This window comes from Liolophura sinensis, chromosome 7, assembly GCF_032854445.1.
Source record: "Liolophura sinensis isolate JHLJ2023 chromosome 7, CUHK_Ljap_v2, whole genome shotgun sequence".
NCBI lineage: Eukaryota > Metazoa > Mollusca > Polyplacophora > Chitonida > Chitonidae > Liolophura > Liolophura sinensis.
The window spans coordinates 51658989-51680681 of record NC_088301.1 but is presented as its reverse complement, the minus strand read 5'-3'; the positions used below and the strand labels follow the sequence as shown (position 1 = coordinate 51680681).

Genomic DNA, 21693 nt, shown 5'->3' with positions numbered 1-21693 from the left:
AAACACTTTCACAGGTTAACAGGCTAGATCCAGGATAATATGCTTGTTTAATTGTCTGAGGTATCGATGGATTTTTGGGAACAATGTGAAGGTCTTCGATGTCAGAAATGCAAGTTTAACTTTATATGAAGATATAATGGGAAGAATCAAACCGTCGTAGTCACAATCTTTCTGGTCAATTAGCTTTGACAATGAGGAAATGCATTGCTAAAGAAACTGCATTTATAGGCATCGATTTCCTATCAGTGGAGAAAAAGTCCATTTATTTATAGCACACCGGGCACCAAGGTGAGACATAATATGATGAATTCAATAACAGTTTCTGAAATGGCGAGAATAATCTCACTATGGCACTTGATTAATTTCGCGTGTACATAGTAACCACGAAATGTCTGTGTTTTTTGTCAATGGCCTTTCGTCTATGCCAGCGATGGTAATATTGTTTATGATACATCAACATGTAACGGCCGGATCATGTGCTCTCTAGTTGTTTACAGTTAATGTCTACGGCTGTTGGCAATTCAGCCTCTCCAGCGCCTATCTCCATCCAATTCTAATCTCCTCTGTGCTTCAATACGGCTGCAAATAATTCCTGGAGGTGATCACGTCTGTGTCAACACAAGTGCTGCAACTTCCTGCCATCCATTAATCAAACCATAACACTACGGTTTTGGGCTTCAGCAAAGTGGCTGTACAACACCATTATAAGCTCCTACGCATGTCATCGGTTCGTGAAACTGTGCATAAACTCAATTTTCAGTAAAATTACTTATTTATTTAATTGATTGGTGTTTTACGCCGTACTCAAAAATATTTCACTTATACAATGGCGGCCAGCATTATGTTGGAAAGAAACTGGGGAGAGCCTGGGGGAAATCCACGACCATCTGCTGTTTGATGCCAGACCTTCCCACATAGGGCCGGGGGCTAAGCTAGCACCAGCTTAACTTGAATTCACAGCGCAATTTTCAGTAAAACTTTAGCCACTAGGAAATGGGTATGAAATAGTTTGTACATAATACGATAGTCGTAGGTCAGCGCAACCATATTTGAAGATGTCTTCTGTAGACAAGAGAGCAATAACTCCGCTTATACCTATGTAAGTAGAGGAATATATAGCCTGTGTAATGCAGAAATGAGTACAGCATCTTAAGCCTAAGGCACAACAATATTTTACACAGCCACTTTGAACATGCGCTGAGTACACAGTCGCTTTGCAAATTAATTATTAAACTCTGGAATCCATGGGCGCTTTAAGACCATACATGTGTACCTAATATGCATATAAGGAATGATAGTTCAGAGATCCATTTGGTCATATATAATTCCAGAATTGTTTCCACATTGACCGATCTGAATCGTTTACATTTACTATATCACTCTAGAACTTGGTACGCTCACACCTCTGCATGCGGTCCTCAACGGTTCAACGGTGTACTGCATGAAAACTGGATTATATAAATCCGGAGTAATACAAAAGATTAGAGCATGGATAGTAAACCTACAGCAGTGAAGGCTAACAAGTGAAATCTGGCTCTTGTCAGATACCTCAGAGTTTATTTTAACTGTTCATATACATACTTGAAAAGTAACAAATTAAACACTCTGTCGCCATGGCTTAAGAAAAATTAATGCCTGAATAAGACTGCATAAGATTAAAATTTACTAATCAGAAACCGGCACATCAAATCTAAATTTATCAACCGTAATATCGAACTCTGATGTCCAAAATACTCCCCAACATTTCCAAAAATAAAAGAAGGGAAACTAAGATAACCTTAAAAAGAATGGCACGATGTCATGTGGCTTACTTGGGCTTCATATAGACTGTTTCATGTGCCAGTCGTGGTGTGCATTACTTGCATTACTGATGATAGGGAAGATGTAAACTGTGTTTCATGGTAATAGGTTTATTACTTTAGGAAGAGTTGCATGGACAGAATACATGTAAAAGCACTATTACGTCCTATATGACGATAATTATGAAAAATAATCACCCGATTGCCATCAAACTTAAGATCAGATGACAGATTTATAGTAGGGTTCAGTCTGGGAGGATATGCATGTGCAAAATCGTGTCTACAGATGCACAGCTGGACAGACAAACGAACAGACAGGGTGACTCAATAATAACCCCCCTCCCCCTCCCACACACACCTTACTTCGTTGAAGAGGTATATTTTTATTCATTATTTAAAGAATAATTCACGGCAGATGCCTCAAACGCATTGTATATCAACGGTATTTGTCTTCGATAATAACATACCGGCTCCATAAATCCAGCTTTTTCCAGGCACGGAATTTCAGGAGAGAAAATACAGAACTGTATTTTGATAGTTCTGCTAGCAATAGACGAAATAGCACTACTTCTGTACTAAACCTCTGCATAAGTATAGTCACACAAAATAAATGATGGCTGAGTAGTAAGACGAAGTTTGAGTCCGTAAGTCCGTCTCTTGTGAATTTATATCCTATGCTCTTCATCGATGGACGGCAAGTGACATCAGCTGGTAGGCCTAATACCTGGTTCAAAAGATCTTATAGGAGAGAAGTAAGTGATTGTATATTGCCAGATTTTAATATTTCGTTAGGTTTGTATGAACTAAGCAATACAATGTCATCTCTCAGCGTGAGGTTTTTCCTTTCCGGTACTCAGGAGAAGTCAAATGTGCCAGAATTGTGTGCACACGACTGTGTACATTATGGGTATCTATGTTTTGTAATTAAGAGAATAAATCTAAACGTAGATTTAAATGATTGGGATAATTTAAAGTATCCTGAATATCCTGTTATAATTAGTATGTTCAAAAATGTGTAATGTCACGGTAACCTCACGCATGATCGAATCTAATGCAGTTGAAATAAACCAGACTAATCTATTACTCTCCCGTGTGAGTGAGCCATTTTACTGTGTTATACTGAGTGTAAACGGTGCCTAATCTAGAATTGGGTAGAAAATGAGGCCAGGTTTACTCATTATGTATACCGTCTGCGTAGTTATTAAATTCCTTGTCAACTCACATACCATGAATATTGAAGAAACTGAATTTATTATGACAATACCTGATCTATGCGTACGTCCGTATCGATCATGTACCTTTCTTTATTTATTACGGGTGTCATTACATACTGTTGCTTCCCACAGCTGTTCTTACAGCCGGTACGCTCATGTTCACCAACTTTATCTGGCTTTCAAGAACAGCTGACGACGCCACGAAAGTCTTTGTTGTAGGACACCATACCCTGCATGAAACCAACCATATACCTACAGATTATAATCCCGATGGTAACGCATATAACCTACACATTTCCTTCACTCTACAAACGTCGGATTACAAGCACACAGGGTGTTGCGAGGTGAGCTGCACAGTAAGGAGAAGTAGCTTGTTTTAAAGGCAACCATAAACTATGCTTCACTGAGGCTGTATATAATGACTTGTACTTATAGACATGTTTCAACTCACTATTTCCTCGCATTCAGGTGCGAGCGCCAGCGTGATGCTCAAGTTAGATACCGCGTTTTTTTTTTGTTTTTTTTTTTGGCTTACATGCCTTGAAAAAGACAGTGTTTATGTCAATATGATCACTTAGGCAAAAGCGGAAGCGGCAGTTGCCAGTCCGCAGCATCTGTTATATAGTAGCCTTTTCCCTCTGTCGGAATATGCACTGTGTTTTGAACTCAAACCGATGGCTGGATTCCATCTAGCCACATCCTCCTCTATAACGCTCGCAACTGGTCACACATCGATGTGTACCAAAGATGGCCGTAGTCTTACAGTGTATAGCAATGCCCTGGATTATAAAGTGCAGTAAACCCCAGAGGCTTACAGACACAGAGAGAACGACTTTGGCCAAATAAAGGCCACTCTCTCTGTGGTCAAATCACAGGACTACACGTGAAAGGAACAACTTCTTTACACGTGCCCTTTACTTTGTTCATTTGATAGCAGAGCATTCAGAACAGACAGCCGCCTAAGTTTAGCTGCTACCGACGGTCGGTAAATATTTTAGCATATTTTTCGATAATTGACTTCAAATGTCAGCTCCGGTAAAGTACAGTGCGTAGGCAGTGGGAGAGGTGGCAAGGTATTCCAGAGGATTTGAGTGCTCACCGGGTAAAATCGTTACAAAGGACTACTAAGTATGCTTATTTACAGGATGGTGAGTTAACCAAGTCTCGTCCGTTTATTACACCCTGTGTTGTTGTCCCTTTTTGCTCTTTTGAATGCAAAGCTACGTGACTTGGAATTGCCGGATATTTGATTTGCCAGCAGCCCAAGATCGATGTATGCAACACTGGGAACAAGCACATGGCTTCCGTTTGTGTCTTGCCCCATTTCCCGCCTTGAGGCTTAATAGATTCTCTCAAACACCTATCAAATACACCAACGTACCATTAGATGGAGTAGATTTTCACTTTAAAATATCCACGCAATTTATTTTCATTAATTTTTGTTTCATCATTTACTTAAATATTGCAACAAATTGTTACGCATCTCCACTTTCATTTCATGATTTTACATGATTCCATGTCTTGACTCAACACAGACTTTTTAAAATGTTTTGAGAAAGAATAAAGCTTAGTCCTGCGATACATTAAAAACGTCAATATGTACTTATGATGAGTTTGTACTCTGTGCTGTTTTTAACAGATATACTTCTCCGTTGTACAACTTTTCTAACGGCCGACGGATGGAAAGAGATGTAGTCCTCTGATAACAGTGAGAGGAAAGAATAAATTGTAGGAACATTAACAATTATGTTCAGCTTAGCATCTGTCGTAATAAATTAGCTGTAAATGCTCGTCATATTCCACATCACCCTCAACTGGCTCAGTGCTTGGCTTTGATGTGGAAGCTACAGTAGAGTTTAGCTTAATGTATCCAATAGGACCTCTGATGGAAACGTAGCATACAGCCCACAATAAAGTAGTTTATAGCTTGGAAGTTGCTAAGGATATTACATTGCTTGTGCCCCTGAGAAGTCCTTGGGATGGTCGGTGGGGAAGGCGGAGAGTTATGCTAACAATGATGAAAACAGTTGTCAAATTTTACTGATGAATGTCAGCTTGCTTTTACTATTGCAGTGGTCACTTTGTCGAACGGTGTGATTAAGAAATGTACGCCCCTAGTATGTAAGTGTATAATTTCAAAGGAAACTCCTGAAAGTTAGGCCATGTGATTATTGGTGTAAGTTTTTTTATGCGCGCTTACTGTTTGATACTGAACAGAAATGTTCCCTGCGCCGATACAGCGCTATAACAGCTGGATTTACCTTCGCAGCAACTGTGTGGCACTGGGCTGTTTCCGCCAGTTACTATGTACCTTAATACGTACCTTGAGGTCGCAGCATCACAATTACCGCATAGCCCTGTGTAGATGCTCTACCCGCAAATGTGGAAGGTCATATTTCACTGCCCACTATAACCTGTGGCAAACTGTCCATATTATTGCGGATATTACTGCATTAGAAATTGAAATTGCACGAAGAGTAGCAGATTATAAAGCTTTCTCCAGTGTGCTGAGGTCACTGCTCTGTTATTTATCCGCTTTTTATCTGAATGTGGCATATCAAACATTTACTTTTCAGTTGTAAATGAAAGTGAACTAAAGTAATAAAACAGTGTAAAGAATACCCGGTATTGCTTTCCTGCTGGCTACCTTGGCCTAGCTTTCAGTGACGACAACGTTACACAGATAAACGTACCTGTGAGATTGTATGCTGGATAATATATTATCTACTCCCTGTAGCGTTAGAATGTCTGCATTTTCGCTAAGGTGATAAAAGATGTGCAATACGTTTTACAGATGTGAGTCAAGAAACAATTACATCACACTATTAGATCCCATTGCTTTATTGGTAGAGCGTTCATCAGATAAGAAAGCATTAGGAAGACTAACTCATACGTCATAACCAAAGTCAACATGTGTTTACCTCGCAGGCACTGAGTCTCTGATGATGAACGGTAGTGCCAGGTCTTCAAAGCTTGTCGAAGTTACGGTAATTGACAAAACTCTTTAACTGTGGATAATCAGAAATGCAGACGGTAACTACAAGCCGGGATGATCGCATCGAGGGCGATAAGAAAAGGGTAACTTCTGTTTTGTTTTTATTTTGTCATCCAACAAAACGCACACCAGCGGCATCCAGAGTGGTTACCATCGGCATCCAGAGTGGTTACCATCGTCATCCAGACTTAGCCCTACACGTGAACACATAATATTCAGCACACAGATTTTTGCACACAGTGTAGATCGTTTTTTTTACAAAGCTAAAGCAGGGCGCAGGTCGACTTGGGATCGTAAGCAACTGGGTACAACTCGACGCAGTTGATCTAACAGGTCGCATAAAACGCTTATATCGAAAAGTTTGACAAAACCTTACGATCTTGAGCAACTGGTGGCGTCTGGTCAGATTCAGTTTCGGTGCCCGTAGGTAATGGTGGGGCGCTTGTTTGCGATGCGTGGATGTAATTGATATAATGTCTAATATACCTTTTCTCTCGAAATTTAAGGTTTCTTGGAAAATGTTTTTGTTCTTTTATTCCAACTTTTTTATGTTATACTCCCATTCAGTCTAATTTGTTCCAAGTACAGCCCTCTCCCTCGTTATACTCCCTATACACATCACATTCTTTGTCTGTTCCATGCAACAGGTATCGTGCGGGCTCAGCCTCCACATATCGATGGGTTTATTTTCCTCTCCATTCGTCCATTCGGCTCTCGCCATTTTCATAGTGTAACTCATCACGTGATGCATCACTGGGAGAAACTGGGACCAACTGAACGCAAGCACGCGTAGATCGACGGAACAAGGTACAACTGGATGCTTCCAGTCGCAGAAAAGTAGAACATGTTCAACTCCGGGCACCTACCGAGTCAGAAGTTGTCGGTGACCACAAGCGCGCGTAGATCGACTAAAACCAGCGTCCGATCGTATACTCACAGTTGCTTCCAGATGCTCCTAGTAGCTTTTAGTCCCCAAAAACTTAGTTGCTCCCAGTCTACGCCCGGCTTAAAATTGAATCATACATTTCAATAATAAATCATTTGTGTTCTAAAGTGAAACTAACTTGGTATGCTTTTCCAAAATGACCTTTTCATTCAGAAGTGTTTTTAGTTCTATTGTGGTAATGAACTAACTAGGGACATAGCTCTTTGTCAGTTCCGTTGGAAAAAAAACTGTTATGTCTTAAAACTGTCAATTGACAAGTAGAATTCCGTACTTAAAAGCATAAATGTGTGATTTGTCGTATGATTTTTCTAAATTGGCCTTGTGATTATTGACTCAGAACGTCCATTTTGGTTGAAAGCTGGTATGCGAATGCCTAATTTGAGGCATAGTGGCAAGCATGTGTGAAGGTAAATCCTGTAATGGAAGTTTAATACATATGTATTTTTTGCGAGTTTTTACTCCAGCGTATTACTTTGTGGGAGCTCACCCTAAAGTTGTATATCTTTGAAATATAGCTAGTAGCCAAAAAATGTCACCAGTTTAGTGATATCACCAGTAAATTAATCAGTGCTATTAAGACCTTCCCGGTCCCATTGCATTGTTTTCATGTAATCGGTCATGAATTGCGATGACAACACATTTTTAGTTGTGCGAGGTGACTTATAAGTTGCTACTGTTTTAAGCATTTACAAGAATAGTTAGAATATAACCCCTTTCTGGGGTTAGTTTCACCTAATGCGTGCGATCATTTGCGTATTGTCGCAGTTGCTTTGGTTTTACTCTTCATGCTGTAGTCTGATGTATCGTGTACATGTATAAACGATGATTCTTATGGTGGTCTAATCATCCCAAAGGTCCGTCCCTTTTCATTGTTTTCATGTTACTGTTATTAAATCTGATCATAGCACAGTATTTTAAGTAATTCTAAACAAGTGACGTCTAATAAATTGCTATTAAAAGCTGGCTTTTAACTTATTCTGCTTAGACCATGGCGCTAAGGGGATGTAAGTTTCTACTTCATGAAGCATTTACTTGAACAGTTAGAATAAAACCCTACCTGATGTAAAATGACAGGAGGCCGAATGCATCACACTGCTGTGGCTGCTCTGGTTTTTCTGTGCTGTACTTTTATGAATCGCTTTGACCTTATTGCGATTCTTGACCAAGATCGTCCATAGTGGTTAACTGTTTGTAAAAGAATGTCTGTCTTATACAGCAGTGTATGTTGGAATTTTTTATTTATTGGCTGAAAATGCTGTATTTGTGCCCACGCATTTCACTGAATAATATGAATATGATCTCTTGCTGATGCCTCGTTGCACCATGTAATAGTATCTCATAACGTAGCGGGATAAAAAGGCTTTCTAGCAGCTTGTAACTGACTACTTATAATCACTAGATTGTTCAGCCCAGAACAGGGGATAACGTTTTTTCTGAGGCGCCAAGTATTGACGTAAGGTCGAATTAGACACTTACTGCTCACCTCTTCTCACACCTATTCAAGCATATAGGGGCAATTTCAACCTCTCTGGAATGTAAAGCAGATCTGGTTGCATATGAGATGGGTTATGAAATGTGAAACAGAGGGCATAGCTCATACACGAAGACAGCACCATAGAATTATTCGAGCATAACCTCTTAACAAATGCAAAAAAGGCTATCTAATAAATGAGTTTTCGCTATTTCACAGTTATATTTTCTGCACCATTTTCACATTGACATGTGATTTGATTATTTTTGCCTTTAAGATGAGCTTAAGTAGAAGATACCAGTCTTTTTTGCAGCCACTCAATATACATATATAGTCTGGTTTTCAGGTAATCTGTTTCTTTAGAAAATACCTTATTCTGTACTGTGTCTATGTGGCGCACAAATGTCATAAAAAAGGTTCAATGCATGTGTAATTTATGCCGCAAGTTTAATCATTTTTTTTACATTAGGTGAAATCAGTTGAACATAAAGAAAGCGTGGCCTATCTACTTACATGCCTATGATAATGTCCATTTGATTCTCTGTTAAACGATGCCTGTTTATGTCATGTCAGGTAATATAGAAGATTACTCCGTGAACAAATCACACTCGACTGGAACATGAAAAAAGTCATATAATTAAGATAACATTAGAACAACCTTGCGCGACTTATCGTGCTCCCTCGGTGGTCGTCTGATTCGTATAAGATATCTTACGCACACACACATACACACATACATATATTACATTTAAATGGCTCTCGCATGGTTCTAAACCTGAAAAGCTTTTCAGTATCAGAAGATACTATTTGTTCAGGCAATCCTATACTGAATCAGCAGAAAGTGAAGGGTAAAAAAAAGAGACTAAAACTGAGATGAAGAAAGGAAGTTTAATATGTTTTTATACAAGAAATACAGCAGAAAAGAATTAAATATTTTCACAAAGACACTTTTATTCTCCTCCCCCCCTCCTCTTCGCAGGAAATTAACAAATCTGTATCAAGTGACAGTGCCTGGGGACTCTAGGCTTTCAAAACGTTCCTATTAAACTAGACACAATTTGTTCAAAAAGTATTTTGAGTGCTGGCTAGAAATTCTGGGCTTGATATAGCGCAAACAAATATACCCTTTACAGTTATTTGCTGAAGTAATCTCGTGAGCATGGTAAGATATTTTATCTGTCTATCTTTAATTGATCAAAATACCTTCTATATATATATATATATATATATATATATATATATATATATATATATCCATTCGTAGCTGCATAAAGTCTATACAAGCTTTATTAAATATTGTTATAAGATGAGATGATATATGATGATATATATAAGATGACATCACAGAACTGCAAGGCAATACATATGAGTTAAAACTCGTATTCATGGTTTACATTGGCATTCTTGAGGATAACATACAGGTTCTCCCCTCGTTATTAGTTATGGAAATGTCCTCAGATTTAATATTGCCCGTTACGATTATATAGCAGACGAGAATAAGAATACATATGTGGATTTGAGGAGAAAAAAGACAGTTATTTGGTGCACTGTGTCTTATTACTCTGTCCTATTTTATACGATCCGGAGGACCATAACAAAAGACGACACTGGAGAGAAACCAAACATTTATTGTAAAGAACTGACATTCCAGTTCACAAAGAGATCCGGTTGAGGAGGACACCGACCCACCTGACGCCGGCCGACTGATCATCGCCGTGTCTTGTCCGCCACGACACACTCAGAGGTCTACCGCCCAATGTGGGCGCATCTTATATGAAGACCAGGGACAGACAGGTCGGGAAAATACTTCACAATTATAGATTTCTGGCCCAGGCCGCCTGAGCGGTGTCACGTGGAGATTGCCGTCGGTGAATGTTGCTCGCTCTGTTGACAAACCGAGGAACCACTAGCTGGTTGTCGGAGCGCCCATTTCGTTCTCTGGAATCTTTAATATATGCAGCTGCGTGTTATTGGCCTGGCACTGCTAGATCAGGTTTTATACTATAGCTTGCATGGTGTGCTTGCCTGGGCCCCATGGGTATGGTAATAACACAGTGTGTAGGGGCAGTGAAACTCTCAGGCGGTGACTTCTACAACTTGTCGCTTTTTCAGAAGTACGTTGAAGTGGCTCTTCGAAGAAGTCTTGCTGTTAGCAACATCATCATAGCATGTTAGACGCAACTAAGTTCAGCCCCAGATCCAGATGGATTCGGAACTTGAGGGACTATCTCTTTTGTGATCAACTCTGAGAGAATTCAATCTCCAAAACAACACTGTGCGTAAGTACTTGCTATATGTATTGTTTTCTCGTGCTCATAACCTTATTAGTCATATTTGTGTACTACTTCACTAGTACCTAATGATCCAACTCTAACTGTGTATTGAACTCTGTAGAACGAAGCGGTAAGTTTTGAAAAGAGATGACGTTACAACGTTTTGAAATAGTTAAAAAAACAATCGATGAACATCTGGCTTAATTGGTTTGTTTTTGCGCATTAGTGACGACAATCCCAAGCGCTGTGTTTAAGGACAGGCCTTCATGTATTGGCTGTCAGTAGCTTTCATAGTATTACTATTACACAACCACCGATTGACATACATGGTAGCATACTTTGGACATTTGCAGCTGGAGTGACTCAGAGAGACTGGGCGAAAGTGCACACTTCACTCCCAAGCACTAACTGTACTAGATCTGTAATGCACTCCCTCTCTTGTAAACTTGTGCTGAAATGACAGCTATCCCGCGTGTTTAGTCGGTACAATATTTGCCATTTGGAGAAAACAGCCACAGCATTTTAACACAGTGTCAGACAAGTTTAAACGCCATACCTGCATGGGGGCGTTTGTTATATGTATGTATTGGAACCTCTAGGGCAAGTTTAATACCCTTATAGTGACGAACACAAGGCCCAACCAGGTTTAAGCTTTTACACATGTAGAGACAAAAACGAACATCCGTCTAGGATGATTGCATTTTAGTGTATGGGATGAGCTGCGAAGTCCAATTATCAAAGACGACCTACTTAACACGTGAGCTTCATATACCTGAAAACCCCTCACACTGCTGTGTTGCTAGTGTTATACACAATTGAGTGATGCTTATGCCCTGTCCTTTCATGATTGTCAACCGCGTCTCACAGCCCCTGTGAGCCAGCGGAAAACTTACAGGTAGGTCATTACCGCACCTGTGTAGCTTTCATTGAAGGTATCATATGTTTTTTAGTTTCTTGAGGAATATCTCTTTTTGGAAAATTATACACCGTTATGAAGCTTCTACAAAAAAGCGTTAGGAAATAAATGACTGTTTACATGAATAATATACAATAATGTTTAATGTACAAAATATGTGGACTATATGGTGTCTTCAGTTTGCGGACCGATCCTACTTCAACTTTGATCTGACTGTAGCTTGATACTTAACAAAAGTGAAACATTCCAGAGTCTCTCTCCCCTCCGACAGGTCAAACAAGTTGAACATTAATTTAATGTCTGTCAGTGATAAGCCCACGGAGAGGGGTCGTGATTCGACCCTGAGTTTCTATCCTGCGAGATGAGAAATAACAGCATTAAGATGCACATGTACATATTACAACAGTTTTTGTTACGTACAAGCCAACTGGCTCTAATTTGTAGAATCTAATGTGTAACTCTGGAGAAGTTTAGAGCATGTGACCAGTGAGTACATTACTTTCACAAACGTAGAAATATCTTCAATTTTATGTCAGTTGGATGCATCGTTGTGTATTTCGCAGTCATCTCAAAACTGTTTCGCAATCAAGAGTAAATAATGTTTTTGCTATCGTTTACCTGATAAATACCATCTATTTGTTTACCCCTCACCCGCCGGACAGATAATTAGTCAAAAGACAGCTCTGTCCATGGAGAGAACGTTGCATAATACACAACTCCTAAATAAACATGGACTGGAATGTAAACCTCCTTCACCTGTAAAATTAAGGGGCATATCCTCTAAGGAATAGAAATTACATGAAAGATACATACATTATCCTTAAAACATACAAAAACACTTATCTTCCCTTACATTCATTCAATTATAGGAACTTGTTTGCTTTTATACTCGATTGTGACATTAAATATTAACCGTGACCTAACGCCTGTATGTCTTTGACTGGCAATGCAATATTGATAATCCAGGTTTAAGTAATTTATATGTTGACGGTGGAAATAACATATCAAAACATTAAAAAGATGTTTGATTGAGCAGTTTATACTGGGACGGAGTCAATATACCGCTCGACCAACTAACTATATTAATACGGCCTATCGGTTGACAAGATTGATTACACTGGAGCTTGTCGCCAAATTTCCGATTGAGCTAAACTGACAGTGGAGCACGTGGTCATCTATTTGGCGCTACTGTAAATCACTTTGATATTCGGGATTACAGGTACATAAAAGATAAAGTTATTCTCTACAGTATTATGATTCCTGAAAAGCTGCTATTGTGCCCTAAATATATCTATGTAGGTGTTGTCCTCTTTGTGTGTCACATTAACCCATGGAGATGTTGTCCTTTATGTATGTCACATTAACCCATGGAGATGTTGTCCTTTATGTATGTCACATTTTCATGTGGAGATATTATTCTGTGTCTGTGTCACATTTACCCGTGGAGATGTTGTCCTCTTTGTGTGTCACATTTACCCATGGAGATGTTGTCCTTTATGTATGTCACATTTTCATGTGGAGATATTATTCTGTGTCTGTGTCACATTTACCCGTGGAGATGTTGTCCTCTTTGTGTGTCACATTTACCCATGGAGATGTTGTCCTTTATGTATGTCACATTTTCATGTGGAGATATTATTCTGTGTCTGTGTCACATTTACCCGTGGAGATGTTGTCCTCTTTGTGTGTCACATTTACCCATGGAGATGTTGTCCTTTATGTATGTCACATTTTCATGTGGAGATATTATTCTGTGTCTGTGTCACATTTACCCGTGGAGATGTTGTCCTCTTTGTGTGTCACATTTACCCATGGAGATGTTGTCCTTTATGTATGTCACATTTTCATGTGGAGATATTATTCTGTGTCTGTGTCACATTTACCCGTGGAGATGTTGTCCTCTTTGTGTGTCACATTTACCCATGGAGATGTTGTAGTCTTGGTGTGTCACAATTACCCATGGAAGTGTGTGTCTCGTTTACCCATGGAGAAGTAATCTAATTGTCACATTAGCCCGCGGGGTGTAATCTGTGTGTCTCATTTACCCATGGAGGTGATGTTCTTTGTGTGTGTCATGTTTACCAATGAGAATTTGGTACTATCTTTGTGCCACGTTTACCCATGGTGCTACACCGCCACACCTGTAACAGTTTGCAGGGTATGGAAGGAGTGCGTGTGTGTTTGGGGGGGGGGGGGGGATGGTGACGTCTTTCTGTTGGATGGTGAAAAGTATATTCATTCCAACTTACATAAAAGTGAACACGTATGTTGTCAATTCATCTAGTGTCATTAAGCATTTTATACCATTTCTGGGAAACACACGATTATTATAAAACCATGTACGTGTGGACCCACGAGTGACTGAACTCTTCTATGTCGCTACCTGCATTATTCTTGCTTCTGATATATAATGAATAATGAGTTGTGCGTAGATAAGTAAGTAAATAAATAAATGATTAAATAGTAAAAATGTATACAATATTTTGTTATGCGGTTGCACAAATTACAAAAATGTTGCTGTAGCAGATAACGTCAAGAAATCTACATTATCCTAACGGTTCATATCAACTGTAAGGCTATATTTAACTCTATCTGTGAGGGTTTTTTCCATCAGTCATTATCTTGCTATTTGTGTCATAAAGCGCGGCATACTTAGCTGAAGTGGTACGCTTCAACATATCCTATAGGACATGGACTGCACTAGGTTACGAAATTAATGAAGTGGAACATTAATACAGTACTGTGCCAGGTCTTCTTAGGATCGCTTTTGGTCATCCAATCACAAGGTACTGACACATGATCCATAGATTTCTTTTAGCGAGTCGCCTATATTCAGTTCTCTGTGAAATCAGTCATCCTCGCTACCAAAAATGGTAGTCAGTGAAACGTAACAACACAAGCTGGACAAATAGATATGATGAAAGTCTACATTATTATATTGTATAAACGAAGTGTTCTAACTCATAATGTTAAAGTCCATAAGCTGGATATTGGACGGAGTTCAACGTGTTTTGACGGATTGCGACACCAGTTACCTAAACTGCTATCGACTTAACTGTAAACCCCGTTACTGACATTTCCATGTTTGAATTTGTTTGCAAGTTTTAGCATGATATAACCTTAATAAATGAATTTTATTTGATCTCTTGTAGTATATGATCTCACGGCGGTATGGAGCTAGAGATGGATGTTAGGAAATTAAAGCCATGTAATCATGTACAGGCTGTGTTGATGCGTGGCATTTGATCTAACCGCTTGTTGGTGCAGCCATTGTAAAACAAATTGCTCCCCAAGCCCATGGTCCAGCATCTACTTGCTTTTGAATAATTATATCGCCTTCCGACGCAATGAGTTCTTGATGTCGAAACTTATGGAGTTTAACATTATGAATTAGAAAAAGTATTCTAACTGCATTTTCCTTGTAATAATATGGACATTCAACATATCAACGTATTGAGCTTGGGTTGTTACACTGAAGGCAATTTTGATAGCGAGTATAAGAGACAGCTGTATATAGACGATTCCCTAAAAGAAATAAACTATAATCGTTAGTTTTTCTTTCTGGTTGATTTTCGACGGATTCGACGGATCGACGGATTATGCTTTCCTGAGAAAATAGTAGAATGATATGCTCTTCATTACGACATAAGACACACGATGAAAAGTTCAGTCATTCACTATTGAGCCCATACACATGAACGTAGACTGCATTAATAAGTACTCACGTAGCTTGTTTCGTGTTTTTAAAGTTGAACTGTATGCTGTAGGCACGTTAAGTGTGTGCTGAGGACAAATCTAGCTTGACGATATAAATCCATCTGTTGTGTTTTTTGAAGTTGTTTTATTCAACTTGGGATAAAGGCTGGGAAAAAGTGACACGAGAATCACAATTAAAATACAGTTATAGTTTATATTCTCGTTAAAGTGGGTGCGGCGACCTTGTGGCTAAGTCGTAAAAGTTTGAATCAAGTTGTGAGCCAATGTATACGACATATGTACACTCAAGCGTCAAGCAAGACGATGGCTGTGGCGTCTGTGGACAAACCGTATGTCAGAGCATACTGAGAGGGCAAACAGGAGCTTGAAACAAACCGGTGTCAGGACGGTGAAGTCGGGTGGGCCAAAAGGCGATAGAACAAAGATAGATCTCGGAGAGGTATCAGACCTCGGATCACTCGCTAGCTTTATGGGGGGTATGCCAGTGGACATGCGCACCGCCACCATCGGTCGATTTATGTGAAAGAGCTCTAAAACACAAGTGTACGCGGATTATTCATGGTGGTCAGCTTTCATTTACAAGTGCCTGTTTAGGGATAAAAATCTGTTACTAATAACTTCGGGTGGAACTTTCACGTAAACAAGGATTATTAACACGCTAAATGATCCGTTTCCAAAACCAGTCTTGATATACTAAGAGAGCTGTATGTTTGAAAAGAGTATACATGTAGGCCTAGTGCTAAAAGAAACACGTTTCGTAAACCTTCAACGCAAATCACTTACTAGTTGAATCCTACTTGTGAAAGTATATGTTGAAACGTTTGTTGTTTTATGTGGCATCGAATAGCTTGTATTACTGCGAAAAGTTAGAAAAAAAACACAAAATGCACACGTTATTAAAATTACAGCTAGTATTGCTGTTGCTAAGCTGTGAGTTAACGTTCTTAGACGGCTATATGTGTCTCTCATAACCGAATATAAGGTTTGTGGAGATGGGAGAAAAACAGAACAATACGATGCGTGATTTTCCTCAGCATGTGATGTACTTTTAGCATGTCATTCAAACTTCTACGTGACGCCTCGTGGTACCTCAGGTCAGATTAAATCCTTATGATGCTGGAATGTCATTGAACCTTCGTATGTAGGTACACCACGTGGTCCGGATACAGGTAATTTAAAGTGGTGATTCTGATTTTAAACGACAGACTTGAATTCGTCTTTGTGAAAGTAGCCTATAACTGAAAACGTTTAACAGACATGAAAAAGCCTATGAACTCCTATTCGTAGGGAGATGGCCAGAGAGCAGCTGTTCATTGTCAAAGACCTGTTGAAGTTTGCTTTTACGGTACATGAAATTTCAACTGATATCGTAGCAGTACTCCACTTTATTTGATGAGCTTGCATACCTTTCCAGTATTTAAGTACCGTTTGTTTCTCTGAAAGCAAAATGTATATTCCTCGTGGTTGAGCGATGAATAGTAAACGGATAATAGTAAAGTATATAGTCACGCTTAGATCCTAATTTAGATGAGCTTAGTAGATATTAAAATCAAAGCTACAAAGGCGGAGACCACGTCTGTGTTCCACAAAAACAAGGAGCACGTGAGGCAAAGTGTAATTAGTGGTATCCCTGTAGTGGTGCAGACAGGTTCACATCGTACAGACTGCGGATGAGTTAGTAATCTTTTTACACGTGAGCGTTACACAGCTCTCTGTGTTTCATTCACAACAACAGTGTTTCAGAAGAACATAGTAAATTCATTGTTTTTGTGTCTTTACCTAATTGTTCTGGCATGTTATGTCTGCTTTTCGATGTTCTGCCTAATTTAATATTGTAAACATCAACAGAACGTTGTTAGAATTAGTTAAGTCCTAGCTCGCTGCCCTAAATGCCTTTTCCTTTCCTTTGTGGTGGTTTTTCTACGACGAGTATATATATATATATATATATATATATATATATATATATATATATATATATATATATATATATATATATATATATATATATATATATATATATATATATATATAACCTTACAGCTCACCGCTACTTTATAGCATAATATTGGAAGTCTAAGGCGGGGTCACCAGGAAACTATGTTAATATCTTTACCACAAATTGGAAGCACTGTCTGACTCGAGTAGTTTGTCGAAAATTTCCCAGCCCTTAGTAACCGCATCAGTTGCGATTCGCTAATCCACAGGCGCAAGAATAGCGGAGGTATAAAGACAACAATATCTTTTTTAACATTGATACAGGCTGGGTATATAAGATATCATTTGAAGTTCACAGGAAAAATTGTTTATAGTTTCAAGATATATTTGTAGTTGGTTCTTGTCATGATGTTTCGAAACAGTTAGGCGGTTAGTTTAAGTATAGTTGAAGTTTGAATATTGCCATTGTGCAAGGTGTACATGTATAGTGTCAGAAGCTAATATTGACCTAATATCTTCTTGGTCAATTGGAATTTGGCTCTTCAACTTCTGGGACCATATTCATACTGTATGTCATAGTAGCTCGACCCACATATATACCATTCAGAAGATCGTTAGTTCAAAACCTTTCTAAGTAGGTCTCCCCTTTCACCAAGGTTGTGCAGCGGCCTGCATGTTTAACTCAGCTGGCATAACTGCCGATCTAGTGCCCCTAAGAGGGTTTGCGGTCTGTTTTCCTCTAATGCACAAAATCGATTTGTAAAAGATGAATTAATGCGCCATCTGTAAAATAAACTCAGTGAGCTTCACAACCTGCGTTTAACGAAATTTCTCAAGATGCATATACCACGACATTCCATTGGATACAATCTGAGTACAGGGCCACAAATCCGCAGGCCCGACAGTTTTCTGTAGGAAAATTGAGTTATACGAGGATAAGTTTCACTTCAAACTAACATGTGATGATTTGCATTTGCTTTGAATAGCTTATTTTTTTCTCGTTAGACTCCTTCTTCAATGCTTTATCAAGCTGGTAAACTTAGTTTATACTAATATACATATACGTAATACGCAACCTATGTATACACATAGCGCCGCCTAGTGGGACAGAGTAAACCCATCGATCCACTGCTTTCTGCTGAAGTTCTGTTGTTCATGTTTTATATTCCATGCTACGAAGAAAGCAGACCATGTTGTCATCTTTTGGGTAGTAAGATACTATCATATTTGCGGTGATGCAGTAACTCTCAGAAGGTCACAAAGCTGTATACTTAAAGCCATGAACTTCAAACAGGATGCTAATGTTAAAAAATGAAATTATAATTTTATATTGTAGAGTGTTAAATGTTGTGGGGAAAGTAATATGTTCAGCACGATTCCATAATAAAACCTTCTTGTAAGTAACTCGTATCTGTGGTTCTATCGAAGTGAAGTTGACATTGCTGAATTGTTTTTTCTTCTTCTTTTTGACTAAGCGTTTTTTGGGATGTGAGTTTTTGATAACTTTCCGTTCCGGTAGGAAGGAGCCATTGAAGTTTTTAAGTAAGGGGCCTACATTTGGTTGTCAACACGAACCTAACTCGAACATGTCAAATTCGATAAAATACGGGTTGAAGTTAATGGCATGTCGGCGTGGCCTAATTTATACCCGCGGAGGGAGCGTCCACAGCCCATCTCCTATTACCTAACCGCACGTTTATCGGTGGTATAAAGCTTAAACTTAACCGCTTCACAACGACACAAAAACTGACTTCGTCTTGGTTCATCTTATTTCGTGTGTAGCCGCAGTAGACCAACGGCAAAAACTGGCACATCGCGTTCGCAGATTTTGTCGGGGATCTGGGAACCCAAATCCCGCTATCTTCCCGTGGACTTAAATAGACGATTAACTGTCGACATTAAATCAATTTTTGTGATCAGCTCAGACATCCAATAGTCCCATCGTATGGCTCTGTTATGGCTTGGATAAAAACAAGGAGGGCTTTGCCATATAAACAACTTATATGTGGTCGCCGTTAAAAACACACAAGTCTTTTCGTGATATATGTAGTTGTGTTTTGTAGCGGATGCACCTGGTTTGACCGCGCGAGCCTCGCTCCGCTAGGGAAATCAATGCCTATGAGATCCCCCTGTTTTCCGCATATCAATCATACAGGTGAAGAAAAAAGCACGGAGCCCGACAAGGCACTCATTAATCAATCCGCCAGCAATTAAGTAAAATAATTTAAATATCGACCAAACTGTACTTGCAGTTCGTCTGGTTAACCATTTCTTAATTGTATGGCGCAACATGATATGGCTGTAAGCCTTTATGCTGATTTCAGATAGGGGGCACGTATGCAGTTGAACAATGAGTTGTATCATCTAGCATTCATCTCCGTACAGGTGCCTTACAAAATCACATTAAAGCTATGTTAACCTTAATAAACACTTGTTGTTCACAGAATTCACAATTACTCTGTCCCGGTACACTATATGTCTGTTCTAGTACACCATATATCTGTCCTGGTACACAACATATCTGTTCTGTTACACCATATATCTGTCCTGTTACACTATACATCTGTCCTGGTACACCATATATCTGTTCTGGTACACTATATATGCGTCGCTAAATTACAAGTGAATATGACTTGCTCTAAGAAAATATACTCTTCGTTAGATTTAATGTTATGTGAGACTATCTGCTCTGTTTATTTGATCTGGTTGCCATTAATCTTAGACCTGTGACTTACCCAGAATTTAAGGAATTATTGGAAATTATGACGTGAGGAACACACGTACATCTATACGTACCTGTCATAACAATGGCTTTGGCTCCATAGGTACCTTATTTATCCCAATAATAGTAGAAGCTAACAAAATGAAAGATGAATAAATAAATAAATATGCAAATGAATCTAGAGAGACTATATGACACGGAGGCGTTGAGAAACAGCATTTATGTACTCATAGACTTTATTCTCTCCTCTGTCGCATTGAATGAACTCTTCGGATGCGTGATATGAACAACTGATAAGGTGTTTTTATTGCAATGGAACGCTCTGATCTTGTCTATGTTCCCAGGTAGATGGTTTGTCCGCAGAGCCGGGTGTATATAAATATTGACGCTGTTGTTCAAAGCATCAAGGAGGTATCGGAAAGAATACAGCTTGTTATTATAGTAAGCCAAGTGGTTTTGGCAAACCCTGACAGTCTCTTCGGCCTGTAAGTGCTTGTATGAGGTGAAGCTGTATACCAGGACAGACTAAATACACTCTCAGAAGCTAAGCAGACATGAGGATGTGTCGTTCGGAGGATTCGCAGGCTCTTTCGTACGTCTTAGAAATCTGTGTACTGGGATATGATAACACACACGATAAGACCCGAGGGGAAACCTGCCGGCTACTTTTATACTGCTCTGTTATATAGAGCCTATGTGTGTATCCACTCATACTGCACTGAGTTTTCCCCGCCATGCACTGGCAAAACTGGTGGTATGGTTTACGAGATACATTGAATACATATTCATAATTCATTTTGGGATATTGCTGCGAAACCCATTGCTTTATCCTCTATGATAGGAAATTAGCCAGTGTTATGCGGAACAAGGTTCGACCACTAAATCTATCGCTCAGCTCAATATGTCTAATCTTGGGCGCTGAAATTACCAGCCTTTGAAATACACGAAAAAGCTTTTTGAGGGTAGAATTACCGAGCCTTTATGGAAAGACGGAAAGCCGAGTTTCACTTACCGACCGGTCGTGACGGCTTGTAAGACGATTACTTTCCTCTTTGCGCACTCGGTACTATAGACGTCGGTAGAGGGCCGGTCGGGGCAAGGGGTCGCCCATTGTACCGTGCCTGTGCCGGGGGCATGTCGTTCATAGACCCACTCGGCACTGTTCGCTCCTAACTAACAGCTAGACTTCGTAAAGCTTCCAGATCTCCAGTTCTATCATATATCGGTATCTCCATTGCATTCAAAAATATAATAAAACGAACTGTTAAAGCGTTCTAGTATTTCAAACATCCTTCCAGCAGCTTACCCGCTCGTATCTATAGTTAAATGTAAGGAGCGGCACGGTAAATACCGAGCTGACCATTTTAAAATACCCGGGCAAGAGCATATGGGGGCTATATGTATATTACATATACTTTTCCCTTTATGCTGAATCCCAGTGAAAGAATAATTCATATCATCATCTAATTACGACGAACGAACTGATGTCAGAATTCCAGATGCCGCCGGGAACAGAAATTGATCGGGTAAACATAAGTGTTGCTGCAGCATAATCTCGCTCATTATCATTCTCCATTTAATATTCCATTGATTAAAATGTCGGCTGGGTATATTTCGTTTTGGCTTTTATTAGATTATAACACTAAGCACCCTAATTCCTACATGAAGCATTCCTATTAGAACCATCTCTGCCACTGCACGT

The 21693-nt window shown here is 39.3% G+C and overlaps 1 protein-coding gene across 4 annotated transcripts in view; it reads left to right on the top strand.

Moving 5' to 3' along the window:
- The first annotated feature begins 10206 nt into the window (after positions 1 to 10206).
- The window catches only part of LOC135471789 (cadherin EGF LAG seven-pass G-type receptor 3-like), a 35564-nt gene continuing 24077 nt past the window's right edge, over positions 10207 to 21693 (top strand). For 3 of the 4 annotated variants that reach the window (XM_064751128.1, XM_064751126.1, XM_064751129.1), the window contains exon 1: positions 10207 to 10704. The gene's annotated coding sequence lies outside the window, so the exon portion shown is untranslated. The remainder of the gene's footprint in view (positions 10705 to 21693) is intronic. The other variant, XM_064751127.1, reaches the window with a different exon arrangement.